We start from the raw sequence: 18654 nt of genomic DNA on the forward strand, positions 1-18654 counted from the left end.
CCGTACAGTAACATGGGCTGTGTGAGCAGCACATCAAGAAGCCAGCAGATGTCCAAAAGGTGGCATCCAGGAGCAGAGCCCAAATTGGAAGCAGAGCAGGAAATGTGGGCATGAAGGGGCTGGGTCGGGCAGGCAGCAGAAACCCACCTGTGCACAGGGAGGATGCTCAAAGGTGGTGAGCAGGTGTGGTCCCAGGATGAGGGATGCGAGGAGCCAACTCCCAATACCGTGTAGCCCAGAATTCCCAATCCTTTGCTCAGGTCACTGCCCAAGGGCACGCTTCTGTCTGAAGGGGGACCTCTCAGTGCCCACCACAGTGGCATCTGACTTCCAAAAGCCTTGCTACTGCTCCACCCACAAACTTCCTGGGAACAAGTTTTGCCTGAACCACAACTGAACAGCTTTGGACATCACACGCAGAAACCCTCACCAGGAACACGCTCCAAATTGTGAGAATCCCCTACCCTACCCTAGAGGAGTGTTTTACAAAGTGTAGGAGTCAGATTCCTTGAGGTTCTACATGGACACAAGGGGAAAGGAATGCTAAATCACAGTGGGCATGTCATTTCCCTTTCAATTCTCTTTCCATCCTTTCTCACATCAAAGAAGCAGTTTGAGCTCGATGCTGCTGTGTCTTTAAGGTCTCCCTAACACTTGTTAATTTACCTTTGTAACAAAACAACCAGTCCTGAGCTCAGGACTTCACAGGCAAGAGATAGCTAAAAATGTAAAAATAGTGTTTTGTTTTCATTGTATATACTTACTATTTCCTCCTCTATGTAGAAAATTGTTCCTGGTTTTACATTATGGTAGTGAAACTGATATTAATTTCCCTTTAATTTTTTAAATCTCTTTTTAAATAAATGAATTAAGTTACAGAAAATGTGAACAGAAAATTTTAAAATATTAAGGACAAAGATATGGCAGAAATGGGAGGTGGTCCCTAAATCATGGAAGTGTGGCCAATACGCCCCTTGGTGGGCTCTCCATCCTGCTCCTTCCTTTCTGTCTTGCAGGTCCAGTTCCTGGGGGTCCTACTGTACTGGGGCCAGCCAAGGTCTGAGCACCTAAAGACTTTGTTTTCTCTTTTACTTTAATTGTTTTCATCAATGTTTGTCTTTCACCCCCATTTCCCCAATTATATAGTGTGAGCTCCTTGGGGCCAATATGATGGCTTTGCTTTCTTTCCACCTTGCTTGCAGCTACCAGCTGTCTACGAGGCACTAAGTAGGTGCTCAGTAAGCATTGCTGATTGACATTCGGCACCCAGGTAATACGAACATCCCCCCTTGCACCAGCACACTGGAAAAAGAGGGCATCTCTTTAGCAAAAGCAATGTGATTCATTGGGACAGGATCTGTTAACGGGGTAAATGAAAAACAAAACAAAACACCCAACTTTTTGGAAAAATTACATCTTTGTTGCAAAGATGCCAGAATGTCTGAAAATAGCTAAAACCTGGGGATTTTCCATGGATTAGTCATATGGTTTAAATAATTACAATTGGAGGCCCACTTTGGAATTGCCCCCCAGTGAAACATTAGCAGGTTCCAGGCCAAGTCTAGTCATGAGTAAAGAGCAAAACTCCACATACAGACGAGTAAAGAATTAGAAGCAGGAAGAAACCAAGAAAGAGCCTGCAGAGGAGAGAGAATTCATGTGTAATGGCTGGGCCTGGAGAAAGGCATGCAGGAAAATCAGGCCATTAAGTCAATGTGGTGAATTTATATTTCCAGTTTTACAGAAAGAGTCCGGTCTATATCGCAGGCATTTAGGGTATTTGTTTTAATAATACTCTAAGTGAAAGCCTTCTCTCTGGTAATAGAATTTCTTTCCATTTCTATGAAGTCAAAAATGAAAAATAAGTTAAAGCAAACTAATCTAATTTCCTATAATAAGGTTTTGTTGGTAGTCATTTATAAATGCAAAATCATGGGGCCTCAGACACCAGAAGGTATAGGTTGATCACAGAAATGAAATAAGAAAAACAAACTAAATTCCTAGAAACCCGCTCATAAATATTGACCCTTCCTCTTTCCCCACCTCCAGCTCCCTCCGAAATCTTCACACATGTGCCCACACACATGCACCCTCACATCCAGAGAAGAAATAACAACACTGGCTTTTCAGAGGCTATGTGAGACTGACTTTGAGTTGACCTGTTCTCTAGGGGGAATACATTTGTTCAATAAACTCAGCACCTCTGGGTGAAAGTCCAGAACATTCAGCACCGCTGCCAAAATGCCCGATCTTAGAAGTGGTCAAGAATGCCTCAGGGTCCCAGGTACCCCACTGCAGGCTGAGAGTTGCTGAGGTCCCTTTGAATTATGCATCACACCCTTTCACGACAAGGTCAAACTCATCTTCTCATCACCAAAAGGCAGTGGGTGGTCCTATTCAGGCCAGGCAGTAGATGACACAAACTCTCAGGGACTAGCCCATTTAATAATTCCACCTAAGCCACATATGCAGTCAGCCCTTTTAGCATGTCTTTGGTCCAAAACAGTGCCAAGAAATGCCAGTGAACCTTTGGGCTCACCAAATCCCCACCAGCTTTTCTATTTCCTGAGATAACAACTCCTGTTTTCCATTTCCACATTTTGGAAGTGGACATCATGAGCAATGAGCCAGCACCCCTTTGCTCCTGTTGCTTTTTGCCCCTCGTAAGACCTCTGGTCCCCCTATTTCTAGAACATGGTTATTTTTGCATCCTTACCCTATAAAGCCATCTGCCTTCCTCAATATTAGCTCCCATCCAGTCCTCCCTGCCCTGCCACCAGGAGTGAGGATGATTTATGCAAACTGAGTCAGAGCTGTGGTCCAACGTGACATCTTCCCGTCCTCCCTCATCCATCTTCCCAGACCCCGCATCCTCCTCTTCCCCGTCCTTCTCCTCCATTGGGCCTCCTCCCTCCCCCAGGTTCTCCTGCCTCAGCAATTCACCCAAGCTTTGCACAGAGTTCATAAGCACACGAGGAAAACTTATCCTTAACCCTCAGACACCTAGATTAAACCTTTAAAAATTTCTCCCTTTCCCTTTTTTTTCCACATGAGGACAATATTTATCCAGAAACAGTCAAAAAGGAAGAATTTTTTTTTAAGTTTTGGACTCTGATTGCCCCTAAAAATGGTCACCAGAAGGAGTGGTAGGAATATCAACATTACTGTAGGTTCATGCTCACGTTTATATACACAGAGTGCCATGGAAATAGTGGGAGGTTTATGGTCAGACAGACCTGGGTTTGAATCCCTGCTCCACCAGGGAAAACTTCAATCACCATCATTAACCCTTATTCTAAGCTTCAATTTCTTTATCTGAAAAAAATAATGGAGATAATAGGAGTTACTTCTGCAAACTGGTGCAAGAATTAAATGAGATTATGGTGCTCAGTACAGTGTCTAGATCTTAAATAAATGCTTTCAATAAATATGTTAGTAATGATAATTTTATTATTATTACTAATAGTTGCAGTATTGCTGTTATTTGAAATCAGGCAACCTGGTTTCCAAATAAGCTTTGCGAATAACTTTCTTGGCTTGAACAAATCTCCCAATGTTATTCCTTCCTCTGCAACAGAGCAGAGGGGATAAGACTGTGGATTCCAATGCTAACTCCTCTTCCTCCATTTATTAGTTATATGATGTTGAGCAAGTTGCTTAACCACTATCTGACAAAGCTTCTTTATCTATAAAATGGGGGTGATAATAGCACCTACTCCAAAGGGCTATTGTGATTATTAAATGAGTTGATACCAGTAAAATGCTTAAAATAATGTCTGACTCACAGTGCTCTGCTACCATGCAGGGTCATGGGAAGGATTGGAGATAATGCATGCAAGACAATCACCACTGTCTGGCCTCGTGGTTCTTAACCTAGGATGAAACTTAAATTACCTGAGAATGTTTTAATAAATACTAATTCCTCTGTCTCACTGAAGACCAATTATATCAGGATGTCTGAAAGTGAGGGCAGGACATTTTTAAAAGCTCCCGCAAATGATTTCCACATGCTGCCAGGATAGAAAATCACTTCTCTTTTCTAAAAGATGGTTTACTAAAAGATGATTATTATTACTCTATGCATCTACCTCACTAAAAGATGGTTATTATTACTCTATGCATCTACCTGCACATGTATCTAAACCTACAGAAAGGAGGAAAAACATCCTCATTTATTTATAAAGGAATTACACACTTTGCAAAAACATTCTGTAAGCATTCTGTCTACACATGCACCTCCACATCACCAAGCATTCAATTACTAAGCATGCGGCAGAGAAGAGTGAGAAGCCCATCGACGTAAAAGAAAGCTTTAGGAGCCCCAGCCAAACTGGAGAGCACAGAAATGCTTTGCACACTGCCAGGGCTCAAGGGCTATTTGCTAAACCAAACTGATACTACAATGTAAATCAATGGGGAAAGACTGATTAGCAATTTATACTATGACCCAAAGCAAGATGCCCAAAAGCACATGTGTGCAAAGTTGCACACCTGCAAATACAGATGTAGGCACACCTCTCTATGCTCCCCTTCCCCTCTCTGGAATTCTGCCTCATTCACTTCCCTCTCTGAACCCTGCTCATTGTCGCTTGACAGTATCACTTATTTCCACTGTCCTCTCTCACAAACACTATAAAATAGATGCTCTCAGAAATGGAAACTTATGTCCACTCAAAATCATGAGACAAATATTCATTGCAACATTATTCTTAATAGCCAAAATGTGAAAGCAACCCAAATGTCCATCAACTGTAGGATGGATAAAAGAAATGTAGAATAGCCACACAATGGAATATAATTTGGCACTAAGAAGGAATAAAGTACTGATATATGTTACAACATGGAGGAACCTTAAAAACCATATGCTAAGTGCAAGAAACCAGTCCCAAAGGTCACATATTTTATGATCCCCTTTATATGAAAGGTCCAGAATAGGTAAATCCATAGAGATAGAAAGTAGTTTAGTGGTTGTCAGTGGCAACGATCACTTCCTCTCTGGGCAGAGGCAAATCCCAGGAGGCTCTGCACATTTGTAGGTTCCTTTAGGGTGACTCCCCTTTAGCTGACCTGCCAGTTCTACTCCTTTGAAAATATCTTACGAAGTCTATTAGGACAGATACTGGCAACCTGTCTGTGCTGATGTGAAACTGTTATGGACCCCAGAAGAGCCATGATCTTTTAATCCAATCTTGTCGGGTAGAACCTTTTGATTGAGTGTTTCCATGGAGATGTGACTCACCCAACTGTGGGTGAGAGACTTTGATTAAATTACTTCCATGGAGGTGTGGACCCAGCCCATTCAGAGTGGGTCTTGATTAGTTCACTGGAGTACTTAAGAGAGTTCAAGAGCCAACACAGACCCAGACGCTTGGAGACACTTGGAGATGCAGAAAGAAAGATGTTTGGAGATGCTAAGCTAAGAGATGAAGCCCAGAGCTTGCCCCAGAGAAGCTAAAAGAGGACCCCCAGACACTTAGAGAGAAACTCCCCAGGAGAAAGAAGCAAGGATGCACAGGCGCTGAAAGAGAGTAGCTGGGAGAGACAGAAGCCCAGAGACATTTCAGAGAAAGCCATTTTGAAACCAGAACCCAGGAGTAAAAGACCAACAGATGCCAGCCATGTGCCTTCCCAGCTGACAGAAGTGTGCTGGATGCCATTGGCCTTCCTTCAGTGAAGGTATCCTCTTGTTGATGCCTTACTTTGGACACTTTTATGGCCTTAGAACTGTAAATTTGTAACCTAATAAATCCCCTTTATAAAAGCCAATCCATTTCTGGTATTTTGCATAATGGCTGTATCTTCGGAAGTCTATTAGGACAGATACCGGCTACCTTTCCAAGAGCAATTTACTCCTTTTCCAATAGTTAATAGAATTATGATTTTGTTTAGGTTTTACTTAGGGATGTGCAAGATCCCAAAGGATAATCTATATTTGCTTTAAGCCAGTCACGATAATTCACTTCTTTGTTAGTAACTGGTCTAGAGGTGGACAAGTTTCCAGGTTTAGCCAATAAGGGGACATTTGCTTGAGGGCATCTTGGAAATATATATTCCCTGATTTATTAAATAAAAAAAGATGGGAGGCTCAAGAATAAGCCAGCATCTTTGTTTTCTTCCTTGAGTGTGGCTGTGTGTGGATATTTTGAGACCATGAGGGGAGACATTTCCTAAATGCTGAGGTTGGAAAGGAAGAAGAATGGCAAGAGCCCAAGTCCATGATAATAAGCTCACCAAGCAGCTGCATCAACTCTGAGACCACTTACCTCCTGACTTCCTGTTATATTAAATGCTCTATTGCTCAATCCACCATTACTTGGATGTCTATTATATGTAATCCAAACCAGAAGCTAGTTCCTTCTACACCAGAGCTTTCTGATCACATCAGTCAGAATTAGATTTGGTTGTATATAAGCAGAGCTTAAATAAGCAGAAGTAAAAGAAGCCTGGCAGTAGGGACTCCAGATCTAGAATGCTGAATGCACAGTCATTTAAGGACTCAGGTTTAATCCTTCTGTAGTACTATCCTTAAGGTACAACCTTCAAGGTCACCTTATGATCCAAAGTGGCTGCTGGAACTCCAGCCTTCACATTCACATTCCAGGAAACAGGATAGGAGAAAAGGGGAAAGACAATAGAGGGGAATATCCTAGATCCTAATCTCACATTAATGAATCCCCTGGAAGTGCCATCCAACACTCTGCTTGTATCTCACTGAACAGGATGTGGTCATGTGGTTACATCTCTTTGCAAAGAAGGCTGAGAAGTGTCTTTTATCTGGGTGCGTGGTTGTAGGATCCCATTTTTAAAGAAAGTTATCAATGATAACTAGCAATGTCTACTAGTTAAGACAGAAGGGATAAGTCCTCAATTAATCTCAGTATATTCTCCCATAAAATGGAGGTGGCAAAAGATGCTTTATGCAAAGAAGTTGGGCTGGAAGACAGCACAGTCAGTGCATAAGACATCCCCAATGTGTTAAAATGCATGTAATTTTTAAAATGATGCTTTGAAAGTAGGTAAAATATTTTCAAATGAAATCCAAATCTAACCCTGGGATTACATAGATCTTAGTTCAAAACCCAGTGGAATAGTGGATCATGACTGGCACCCAAATGTCCGGAAGATTCTAGAACATCCAGGAAAGAGACAACAGGTGCATCTTGAGGCAGAGAAACCACCCAGAAGGAAAGAATTACACTGCTTACAGAACCATAACTTACCCAAGGATCGGTTTTTAAACTTCAACTAAAAAAAAAAAAAATGCTCATAGGAAATGTACTTTCTTATGACTACCACAACAAATTACCATAAGCCAGGTGGCTGAAAACAACAGAAATTTATCCCCTCACAGTTCTGGAGGCCGGAAGTACAAATCATGGGGTGGGTAGGAACACACTTCCTCTGAGGGCTCTAGGGGTGGAGTCTCCCTTGCTTCTTGCAGCTTCTGATGGCTCTAGAAGTTCCTTGCCTTCCTTGGCTTGGGACCACATCGATCTGTTCCTTCCTTTTCACAATGCCTTCTTCCCTGTGTGTCTGTCTCCTCCTCTTCTTTCTCTTAGGACACTCGCCATTGTATTTAGGACTCAACCGGGTACTCGAGAATGTGCTTGATTACATCTGCAGAGACTCTTTTTTTCATATTCATAGGCTCCAAAGATTTATATGTAGACTTATCTTTTGGGAGGCGCACCATTCAACTCACTACAGGAAACAACTGATATACTGACTTATGCAGCTAGTAGAACTTATTCTGAAAGAAAACTTGGGATAAAACTTTTCTACCACCTTTGATTAATCAAAGAATATTCTGAGAATAAAGGAAAACCTACTTAAAACATACTTTCTGCTGCCACTTATCTGTGTATGTCCTCAAATCTGTGCTAACAAGAAAAAATCTGGAACATGTCGGATACTGGAGCTGATAAAAACTACAACATTCAGTTCTAATTCTAAATGTTTTGGATCATCAAAACAGACCTGCTAAACTACAGTAATGCTGATAAAACACTGTATTGTCTATTCAATATGATGGAATTCCAAGTAAGATTTAACTTGAAAACAAGATTCTGCTGCTTTAAAATATTTCGAAGCAACTAGTACACGTGTTTGAAAGCTACTGTCTTTCTCTAAAAAACAAGTCAGCCCAAATGCGGTTTGTGCTTTCCTTCTGATTTCCAAACCAAAATCATTAAAAGCAAGCATCACAAATCTTACAATTGGATGAAAACCTTACCTCCAGCCGTATCCTGATTTACGAGTGGATATGACTGGAAAGCATATCTCAGACCATCTGCTTGGATTATAACATCCAACCCACAGCACAATCCATCAGCATTACACAATCTTAGACTGAATTGATAACAGGGAATTTCCCTCTCAATTCCCCACCCAAACACCCCTGGGAAACAAAAGTATGTCTCTACATCTCAAATCTCTACCTCACAGTCACTCTTCCTCCCAATTCCACCTGCCAGGCTGGCCTTGCCCAGGGCAGCCTCTTCCGGGGCCACCCACCTGGGCTTGCAAACTCGGGCTCCCAGATGCAGCCCCCTTTTCTTGACGTTCCCATTCCCATATCCATCACTCACTGTCTCATTGCTCCATATCTGCTTGCCCCTCCCTCCCCCGCCAAGTTCCCATGGTGCCTCATGCCCAGAGAGTGTTGTTGTATCACAAGATGAAGAAATTGTGCTTGCCTGCGGATATGGAAACTGAAATCTCTGTGTTTTTTCACTCTCTGCTCTGTGAGGCTGCCCTGGTGGCTACTGTAAGCGAGGAATCCTATATGAAGGACTCCTCCACTCAAAACAGATTGTCTTGGATTTGGCTTATGTACCAAGCATTCACATAAAATGCCTTTAGAGCAAAGGCTACATATTTAGCCACAAGAACTCTGGAAATCATGCTTGCTGAAGTCACCCCTAGAAACAGTCTGAAAGAGAGTTCAGGGCTTCCTTTCCCGAACCACAGAGAACATTCAGCCCACAACAGCCCTGCTGTGAAAAATAACACATCCCTCTTGTTGTCCTAGAACAAGAGGGTCTAACCCATTTCTAGTCCATTGCATTTGAAAGAGGCAGCTTGTGTTCACATTGTCCATAACCCAGTGGATGATTTTATGGACTTGGAAAATTTTTCTAGTGCAGCCTTTAATCTTTTGGAATGGCAGATTAATTTTTAAAAATTGGTCCTCAGTTGGAAACCCCTTAATCATTCCAGCTGCATCTCTCCTGATGATCTTGAACTTGGCCATGTCTGCCTCAGGTCCTAGGATCAGCAGCCAGGTGCACTATGTCCTCTGGTGCTGACGACATGCTGCATTTTCTTGGTGTCCTGCCTCAGGAGGACATTGTCCTGTGTTAACTCCTAAAGATGACTTTCAGCTGGCCATACTTTTCTTTAAACACACACACACACACATACACACACAACAAATTCCCTTGCCTCTGCATGTCCTGCAAGAGTGGCTAGCTAGTGTAGCAAGTTACATACACCAGCTCTGGCATCAGACTACCTGAGATGAAATTCCCACTTTGCCACTTACCTGCTCTGTGACCTTGAACAAGGTGCTTAACTTTGCTATAATTAGCTTCTTTGACAACAAAGTGCAGATTAAAATTATCACCTTCTTCATCACCTGTGCCTGGCAAGGCTTGGTCCACATTAGTTATTATTGCAAATTAAACTGGTGTCTGTACTTCCCTTACAACATAGGCGTCTTGGATGCAGGGACGGGCATGAAGTTATGCACAATAACCATGTGCTGTGCAAATGAGTGAAAGATCCATAAAGTCCAAACTCTTGTGCCAAGCTCAGACTATCAGAAAGGCATGGGCTTTGCTTCCGGGGGATCTGGGATCATGTCCTGTCTCCCTGGGTGGCAACTGGTCAATTACCTCAACACTCAGAATCTCAGTGGCCTGGGAGGTTAAATGATGAATGCCACCCTCCTCCCCTCAGTGAGGGGTCAGCCAGAGTGCAGTGAGCCGGGCAGGGTCCCCATGGTGGCCAAGTTAATATCAGCTGCTTTGGGAAGGAAGTAGATGTGTGCTTAGCACAGCATGGCCAGTTTTCAGTTCTTAGGAAACAGCGTTATAGCTATGTGAATAGGGCATGTATGAAAGACCTGAGTTATGGAGCTGTGAGGTTTGCTGCATTTTAAACATTTTAGCCAAGAAAAAGCTACATCCAGTGTAGAAGCTCTCTTCTGCCCCTCCCCATCCTCCAGAGGATCAGAGAGGACCCGCCTCCCTTCCAGTCCCCGACCCCCAGGTCAGAAGACCATAAGAGACCTTAAACAGTGCTCCACTGCCCATGCCACACCACTGTAGACACTGCAGAAGACACGAGCTTCGGCAAGCAGCAAATGTCCAGGACTGAGAACTTGAAATCCCAGTGGGGGGTGGACAGTCCCAGAAGTCTGGTAGGAAGAACTCTGGGAAGAATGGGACTGATAAAAATAGAAGAACTGTGGAAAGGGGCTGTGAAAGCATGGGGGGGGGGGGGGGCTGCACCAATCTCCCTTCAAGAAAAAACTGCAGTGCAGCTGCAAGAAGGGCAGTCAACTGACAGGCCCCAGCTGCTAGCAGCACTTCCAGGATTTGCCTCAGCTCTGCAGCCGAGGTCACACACTTTCTGGACAGTAGCCAGCCAAAGGCTAAGAACAACAAGCAAATGCAGATTCCAACATTTCTACCCAACATAGGACTCCTCTGATAGGTATCTTTTCTCAAAATCTCTTTACTGGGTTGGCCAAGATCTGGTCAGCTCTTTTATCGTTCACAGACGTCACTTCCACAAAAGCACCTTGTGTGCTCCTAACGCAATCTCAGCATCTGTTCTCTGGAGGACCCAAATGAACTAGGGATGAAGAGGGATCATTAGGAAAGGCCAAAAGATCCACCTGGGACACCCTTGAGAAGCCTAAGGAACATCTAGATGGGACCCCCTACAGGAGTTAGACCCTGCTTCTCTGTTCGGAGCAAGGTGATAAGGTGGCTAGATTTGGAGATGAGGGCCCAATGCTCAAATGTACACACCTGTCACATCCCACCATGGTTTGTTTTTAATATTGTCTGAACCCTTGAGTAGAGAACCATTCAAACCTGCTGACATGTTTGTGTTGGTGTCAGGGCAGTGGGAACAGTCACCTCCCACTGGATGACTGGTGGACATAGAAATATCATGACTGAGAACTACAGGTTGCCGAGAGGACCCACTTACTGGGGAGGCTGGGCAATGCCAGCTTATCAACTCTGGCCACACCCCATCCCAGGACTAGCTAGAGACACAAAGAGAGAAAAAAGGCAAAACTGACTTCAGAATGTTCACATATAAAGCACAGAGCTCAGTGTCCTGCTCAAAAACTCACAGTATCTTTATTTTAATCCATAAATTGGTCTGACCCTATTTTCCCAAACTAATCCTAATCTGTGTGTGTGTTAGATTCCCCATGCATATAATGGTACCCCACATAACAATGAATTAGTATAAAAGTTTATTTTCTCTTATTAAAAAAAAAAGTCTAGAATTGTTATGCTAGCTCTATGATCATCAGGAACACATGCCCTTTGTACTTTTTTGCTCTGTAATCTTCAACTTGCAGTTTCCATTTTCAAGATTATCTCATGGTTGTAAGATTGCCACTTAGTGTTCCAGAAAGTTGGAAAGAGAAAAAGACAAGGACTAAAAAGCAAATTTTACAACTACATCAGTCCCCTTGAAAGACTTCTCCTAGGACTCCCAGTCTCACCCAAAGGCTTATACTTGTATTTCATTGGCCAGTCTTGCTGCAGAGAATGCTGGGAAATATAGTTTTGTAAGAGGACACATTACTATGGCCAATAAAATAGGGAGTTTCCTATCATGAACAAAGAAGAGGATAGTGCACACTCTGCCTTTAAGCTAGTTTTCTCATACTTCCTCACCTAAGACAGGTCATCCCAGGTGCTAGAGAGTATTTACACTGAGCCTCCTTTACCACTTTCTCTATCTACCTTAATCCAGTCCCCATTCAAGTTTCCAGACATGCCTCTCTTGCTCCATGAAGCCTTTCCTGAGCACTCTACCCCACAGGGACCTGTCTTTCTCTGACTTTCTAGGGAAGTTATTCCGTAGGTCAATATTTAACTTCTCCTTTATTAGACCTACATCACCAATGAGAATGAGAGCATCTCAAGGGTGGAAACAATGGATTATTATCTCTCAAATCAACAGCACAATTTGCCAGACAAAATTTTAGCTGCCTGTATGAATAGCATGCTACATTAATTAAATAACAGTATTTCCAACTCATTTCTTCTAAATGGTGTTTGGATTATTTTTCCCTTTCATTGCACTCAAATGGTATTTTCTGTATCCTCACAGAGTCTCACAGAGTCTTCCTACTGCTTATTCCCATTTCCTTGGCATCTTGTCTTACTAAGGGACTTTGTATCACATGTAGCCTGGAGAAACACTGCATATATACTCTCCATTCAAGTAGGTGTCCTAATTAGACACAGATTTTCAACCTCCCTTCTGGCAGGAAATGAGGAAGTTCTCATCTTGTGCCAAACAGCACTAGCTGCTTTCTCTGTATAACACCATCTAACAGAACACTGACTTAAGGCAGAAAGCGGCAGGCATGAGTTATATTCGCAGCTAAAAATCTACTTTCCCAACCTGTTGCAGATATAGGTGGCAATGTGACACGGTTCTAGCCGATGGAATGCATGGGTGGCCACATGACACAGTTAAAGCCAATGGGATGAATAGGTGGCCATGTGACACAGTTAAAGCCAATGACGTGTATAGTGGCCATGTGACATCTAGCCAATGAGATGTAAGTAGAAGCTGTTACATGGAGCCTCTGGGAAAGCACTTTCAAAAGTACAGACTTTGCTGCCACTCGCCTGTTTGCCTTTCACCCTTCCCATCCTCCCTGCTTGGAACACACAACTGCAGATGGTGAAGCAACCATCCTGGAACCATGAAAACAAGAATGAGGACAAAATCCACATGCCAAGGATGGCTAAACTGAAAGATAGGAGACTGACCCCTGATGGCAGAGTGAAGCTACAGTACCAGCCTGGGACTGGCTAACTTCTGACCGCACTTTATGTGAGAGAAATTAAGCCCCTGAGTTTAGCAAATGTTGGTCATGTTCCCATAGCACTCAGCAGAAATCAATCCTAACTGTTCACCTGCTGAGAGGGTATCCTTGCAGCCAAACACATTCTGATTAAGCAGGATGTCACTTTTGGACTTGGGCACTCTCCTAGCACAGTATTTTGTTTTCAGGCTTCTTGTAGCTCCCTCTTCGTTAATGAGAATTTGTGGCTGTGTCAGGCGGTGTGCCGCTCCTGCCAGAACTTCCTCAGACTTCATAATTTCTGATCCCCTCAATCTGGTATAACGGACAATAAGTTTTCATCATTAGTGGAGCCTAAAATGCCAAATACTTATGGGTTTTCATAAAATCCTCAAATTGGCAGAGGGAGGACAGTCAACCATGCATCATCCCAAATGTACTGGAAGGGAAAGCTGCTGAAAATGAGAAGCTATCCCAATTACTTCCTATTTATTAACTCACATTTTAACCTCAGTGTGACATCCTTTTGTAAACTTCTCTTTTATTACATGAAGCTTAATATGATTTTGATATGTTCATAATAAATCATAAATCTTTCAGCCTCACTAAATTCCAAGGAATATTCTTTTTCTTAATCATTACCAGTAAGTGCTAAAAAGAGAGAGCTGTCCCTTCAACTATCAGAAAACACCATCCCTTAATTAGCTTTCTGACCATCCCTGATGGTCCCCATTTGCCCAAGCCTGAGGGGTTCCCAGGATGCAGGATTTTCAAAGTTAAAACTGAGAAAGCCCCAGGTATAAGTTGGCCACCCCACCATCCTAAGCTTCTGGAACAATAGCCAGGGAGCAAGCAGAAAACATCTCTGCTCCCCGGCTCCTCTGAACTACAATCTGCTCCTTGGACCTTAGTTCTGATTATCTGATTGATACTTCTTTAGTGTGCATTTTAAACAATCCCAAGTGTATCTATTTAACCATTCATGTGCCAGGCCCTGGTCTAGGCCAGGGCATATGGTGATGAAAAAGAAAGGTGAGGCCCTTGTCCCCCTACAACATCAATTTTAGTCGAGGAGATTAATAATAAAGTAAAACAATAAAAATAATCCTGATACCTTCAAAGAATAGCAGAATACACTGAAGAGGGTCAATGCGAGGTGGAGGCCACCCCATGCTTAGACGCAGTAAGTGGGGCCACCACCCTGCCTTTTGCCCTGCTGTGACTTTCTCAAAGCTCTGCCCTCCGATCCCCACAGTGTGGGAGTGGGGGTGTGGAAGCTGCAGGCCGTGGGGACACAGCCACCCCAGAGCCTCCACCCCAGGTTCCCTCCAAGGACCTGGGGCCTCATGCTCTGCCCAATGGCCCACGCCTGCCTCTAGGGTCTGTCCCACAGGGGTGAATCTGAATCCCCACCAGTGTGTGTGCCTCTAAGCCCGAGGTATGGTTGAGAGAGACTTGTGGAGGGGAGTGGAGGTCCCTCAGGGTATGGGACTGAGTTAGGGATGGGAGAAAACTAAGGTGACCTCTAGTTATGGGTCCAAAGTGGAGACAGGTTCTCCTTGTGCCACCGTGTTCTGGCACAAAACTAGGGATTCAGAAATTTCTTAATGTGAACCTGGCCTTCCTACTCAGCAGGGTATGAAGTTATAACATACTTTCTTTAGCAGTCTGTTAGCTTACTTTATACACACATATGTATAGGTAAAAATCCAAGTATATACATATGTATATATATACACACACACACATGCACATGCATAGGTATGTGTATATGTAAAAGTATACACACACACAAACTCACATATACGTATAGGTTTAGGCATACATATGCACACACACGCACACACACACATACACCCCTGTGTACAGGTATAGGTATACACACATACACATATGGTATATATCCAGTTATGTGTATACATATGTGTGTGTGCCTTGGAACAAAAGTGTTTTTTAACACATTATTTATTGTGAACTTTAACATACACACATAACAGTGAGAACTTTCAAAGTACAATTTAACACACAGTTACAGGGCAAATTTCAAAGAATGTCATGGGTCACAGTTCCACAACTTCAGCTATTTCCATCATTGTAAAATATAACATACATACAGAAAGGTGACAACTTTCGATGTACAGCTTAATCAGCAGTTACATAGGTAATTTCAAAAACTGTTATGGGTTACAGTTCCACGGTTTCAGTTCTTTCCTTATTATGCAATAAAGGGTATATACAGAAAGGTGAAGACCTTCAAATCACAATTCGAGTACCCACAGAGCAAATTTCCAAGGATGTTATAGGTTACAGGAACAAAAGGTTTTAACTGCTGATTCTTGGTCTCCCTCCAACCTCAGAGATGCCTGAGGATTTGACCCCCAGTCAGCATTAACCCAGGGAATTATTAGGAGAATGTCTATTCTAGATCCAAGATGAATGAGAATCCAAGAGAGGACCCTGCACCATTCCAAGCACCTGCACCTCATTATTGAGAAGTTATCGAGCAATGAGTAATGAGTACTAACGAGCCACAGCTGCAGCAGCGGGTGGGCACTAGTCATACACTGAGGGCCCTGAGTGGGTCTAGGGAAACAGACTCTGAATGGGAGATCTGCATCCAGGAATTTTCTCTGGGACTGCTCCCCTGTGAGGCAGTGACAGAAAGGGGATTTTTGTGGAGGGAGAAATTGAACTGCAGTGCAGTTGCAAAAGAGACCTGAGCTGGACCCCAGAGGAGGGACACAGCCCTTTACAGACAGACTCCCTATACTGAGAGTGTCTCCAGAAAGAGAATCAGCTGGAAGCCATCAGCAGCTGACATTCCTGGGGCAAATGGAGAGGGGCCGGGGAAGGGAGAGCTAAGCCCCTCGATTCTGGCTGAGCCCCACAGAATCCACCTCCAGAGATATGTGACTCCATAGTTATAAAACTGAAGGGTCCCCACAGTTTATGACTTTTCTAAGCTGAGGAGGTCTGTATCCATGCAGCCCTACCTCTTGTGACCATACACATCCTAAGTATGGAGTGCCTGGGATGACAGAAGCTCTGCTTTGGAGTCAGGAGCCTCCCCCCCAACAAATTATGCTGCTGCTGTCTGTGCCATGTTGTTGCCTGTCCTGGATGCTGGTGAAGTGTTTAAGTTTGAAGAGCAATCTGAACCCAAGGCCACGGCCGTTGGTCAATCGGCAGGAGCACCATAGGCCTCCACTTGCATTCACGTGAAAACTTGAAAAAGAACACCAGTACAGATCTCTCTGAAGAGGTTATAATGAGAAATGATATATTCAGAGATTTCCAAAACAGGCCACAGACCATGAAAGAAAAGATTGCTAAATTTGTCTTCATTAAATTTAAGAACTTCTGTTTATCAAAATACTTTTATTAAGAGAGTGAAAACACAAGTTACAGATTGGGAGATGTTTGTAATGCATATATCTGAAGAAGAACTTGTACCAGAAAATTTAAAAAAAAACCTTTATAATTCAATAAGAAAAGGGCAGGCAAACTAATTTTTTAAAACCCCAAAACAATTGATCAGGTACTTCACAAAAGATGCTATCCAAATTGCCAATAAACATATGAAAAGTTGCTCATCATGATTAGTCATCAAGAAACTGCAAATTAAAACCACAGCGAGACACCACTACATACCCACTAGCATGGCTAAAGTTAAACAGCCAATACCAATTGCTGACAAGAGTGTGACATCATGGGAGCTCCCATACACTGCTGATGGGAGAGTAAATTGGTTCAACTACTTCTGAAATCTATTTGGCAGCATCTACTAATGCTAAACATACACTATGTATGGCCCTGTAATTCCAGTCCTAGGCACATACTCAGCAGGTCATTCATAGCAGTGTTATTCATAATAACCCAAAACTAGAAATCAAACGTCCCTTTGCAATAGAGGGATGAATAAATTCTGGGATATCTACATGGTGCAACACTAAATAGCAAACTACTGGTATAAGCAGCAATGTGGACAAGTCTCATAGATAATATATTGAGCAGCAGAAGCCAAGGACAAAGGAGGACATACTACACAACTGCATTTATGTGACATTCAAATACAAGCATGACTGGCCTATGGTAATAACAGTTCAGAATACCTTTTTGCTTCCAGTGAATGGGGCTGATATTGACTGGTGGTGGCATGAGGGAGCCTTCTGCAGGCCTGGAAATGTTTTATATCTTGGATGTGGGTAGCTGTTTTATGGGTATATACTTACACAAAAATTCATCGAGCTGTATTTTTAAAATATGGGGCCTTTCATTGTATGCTCTGTTGAACCTCAAAAAAGTGGATTGCTTGTAGAAGGAGGAAGAGAAGTAGGAGCCACCAGTTCTGAAACCATCAGAAGAAAAAGCATTTTGGGCAGAGGGAACAAAAAGCATCAAGTTCCTGAAGCAAGAGCAGGCTTGGCATAGACAGCAACAGGGAGGCTGGCATGGAATGTGCAGAGAAGGGAATGGCCCCCATGAGGTTGGAAAAGGAGACGGAGCTGCTCAAGAAGGGCCTTATCAGTTATGGAAGAGTCTGGGTTTTAACTGGCCAGTTTTAATCTGTGGGGTAGGGGCTCATTATCTGGTTTGTGGACTTTCTAAAATCACTTTGGTAGCTAGGTGAAAAAGAGATTGTGTTATGGGGGGACCGTGTGTGAAAGCAGGGAGACCATTCATGAGATTGCTGGGGCTAAAACTTGACCATACAAAGGTGGCAGGCCTGCCAGTGACAATCGGGAGAAGCTGCATGGCTTCCCTCTGCCACTCCAGGCTGCTCTCTACCCTCTTTGCGGTGCTCTCCACCCCAGACGGAGTTCTCCATGGGCACGTCAACAGACTCCCTTGCCCTGACTGGACTGGCAGATCAAAGGGCAGGAGGAGAATGGGGCAGGGACTTATTCTCCTGCCACCCTCTCTGGCGAGTCACTACCGGTGGGTTGAAGGTCACAGCTCCTGTCAGGCAGCCCTTTCCTACAACTACTCTCTGTGGGTTCACAGAACTGCTTCCCTGCCTTGGCCTCGTCCACACCTCTGTAAAGATTCTTTTACTTCACTCTCCCCAATTACCCGCTTTGAATATGCCATTTGTTTCCTGCTGAGAGGACTCCATCCATTATTAAAACTTGGACCAATGTTGGCTTCATCAGGAAAGCCCAGAGGCCAAGAAAAGGATAATGTACATTTCACCTGCTTTAATGAAGCAGGGAAGTTTCTCATATATTTTCCCAAGATTTCCATCCAAAATTGGAGTGTTGCCTTTAAAAGGACAAGACTCAGTTATCTGGAATATTTGCTTATAGGTAACACTTGAATCTGAGGCAAGACTGAATAAATGAGTAAGTTTACATAGTTTAAAGGACCCTTCTATTTCTCCTCAATTGCACTTCTCACAACTGTAATTAATTATTTGTATTTTTTTACGTCCATTTCCCTTGTTAGACTCCAAGCTCTGTGAAGATAGTTCATGGACTCAGTCCATGGAGAATTGTGTCTTAGTGGCCACTGTGCTTCTATGACCTAGAGCAATACCTTGAAATAGAATTTAATAAATAAGTATTGTTGAAGGATAAAAGTGA

General features: G+C 43.2%; 1 protein-coding gene across 2 annotated transcripts in view; it reads right to left on the reverse strand.

Annotated features, from left to right (window-relative positions):
* NCKAP5 (NCK associated protein 5) overlaps positions 1-18654 on the reverse strand; it is a 1340286-nt gene that overhangs the window by 1065475 nt on the left and 256157 nt on the right. The gene's annotated exons all lie outside the window — the stretch shown is intronic.

Source organism: Choloepus didactylus, chromosome 9 (genome assembly GCF_015220235.1).
Source record: "Choloepus didactylus isolate mChoDid1 chromosome 9, mChoDid1.pri, whole genome shotgun sequence".
NCBI lineage: Eukaryota > Metazoa > Chordata > Mammalia > Pilosa > Megalonychidae > Choloepus > Choloepus didactylus.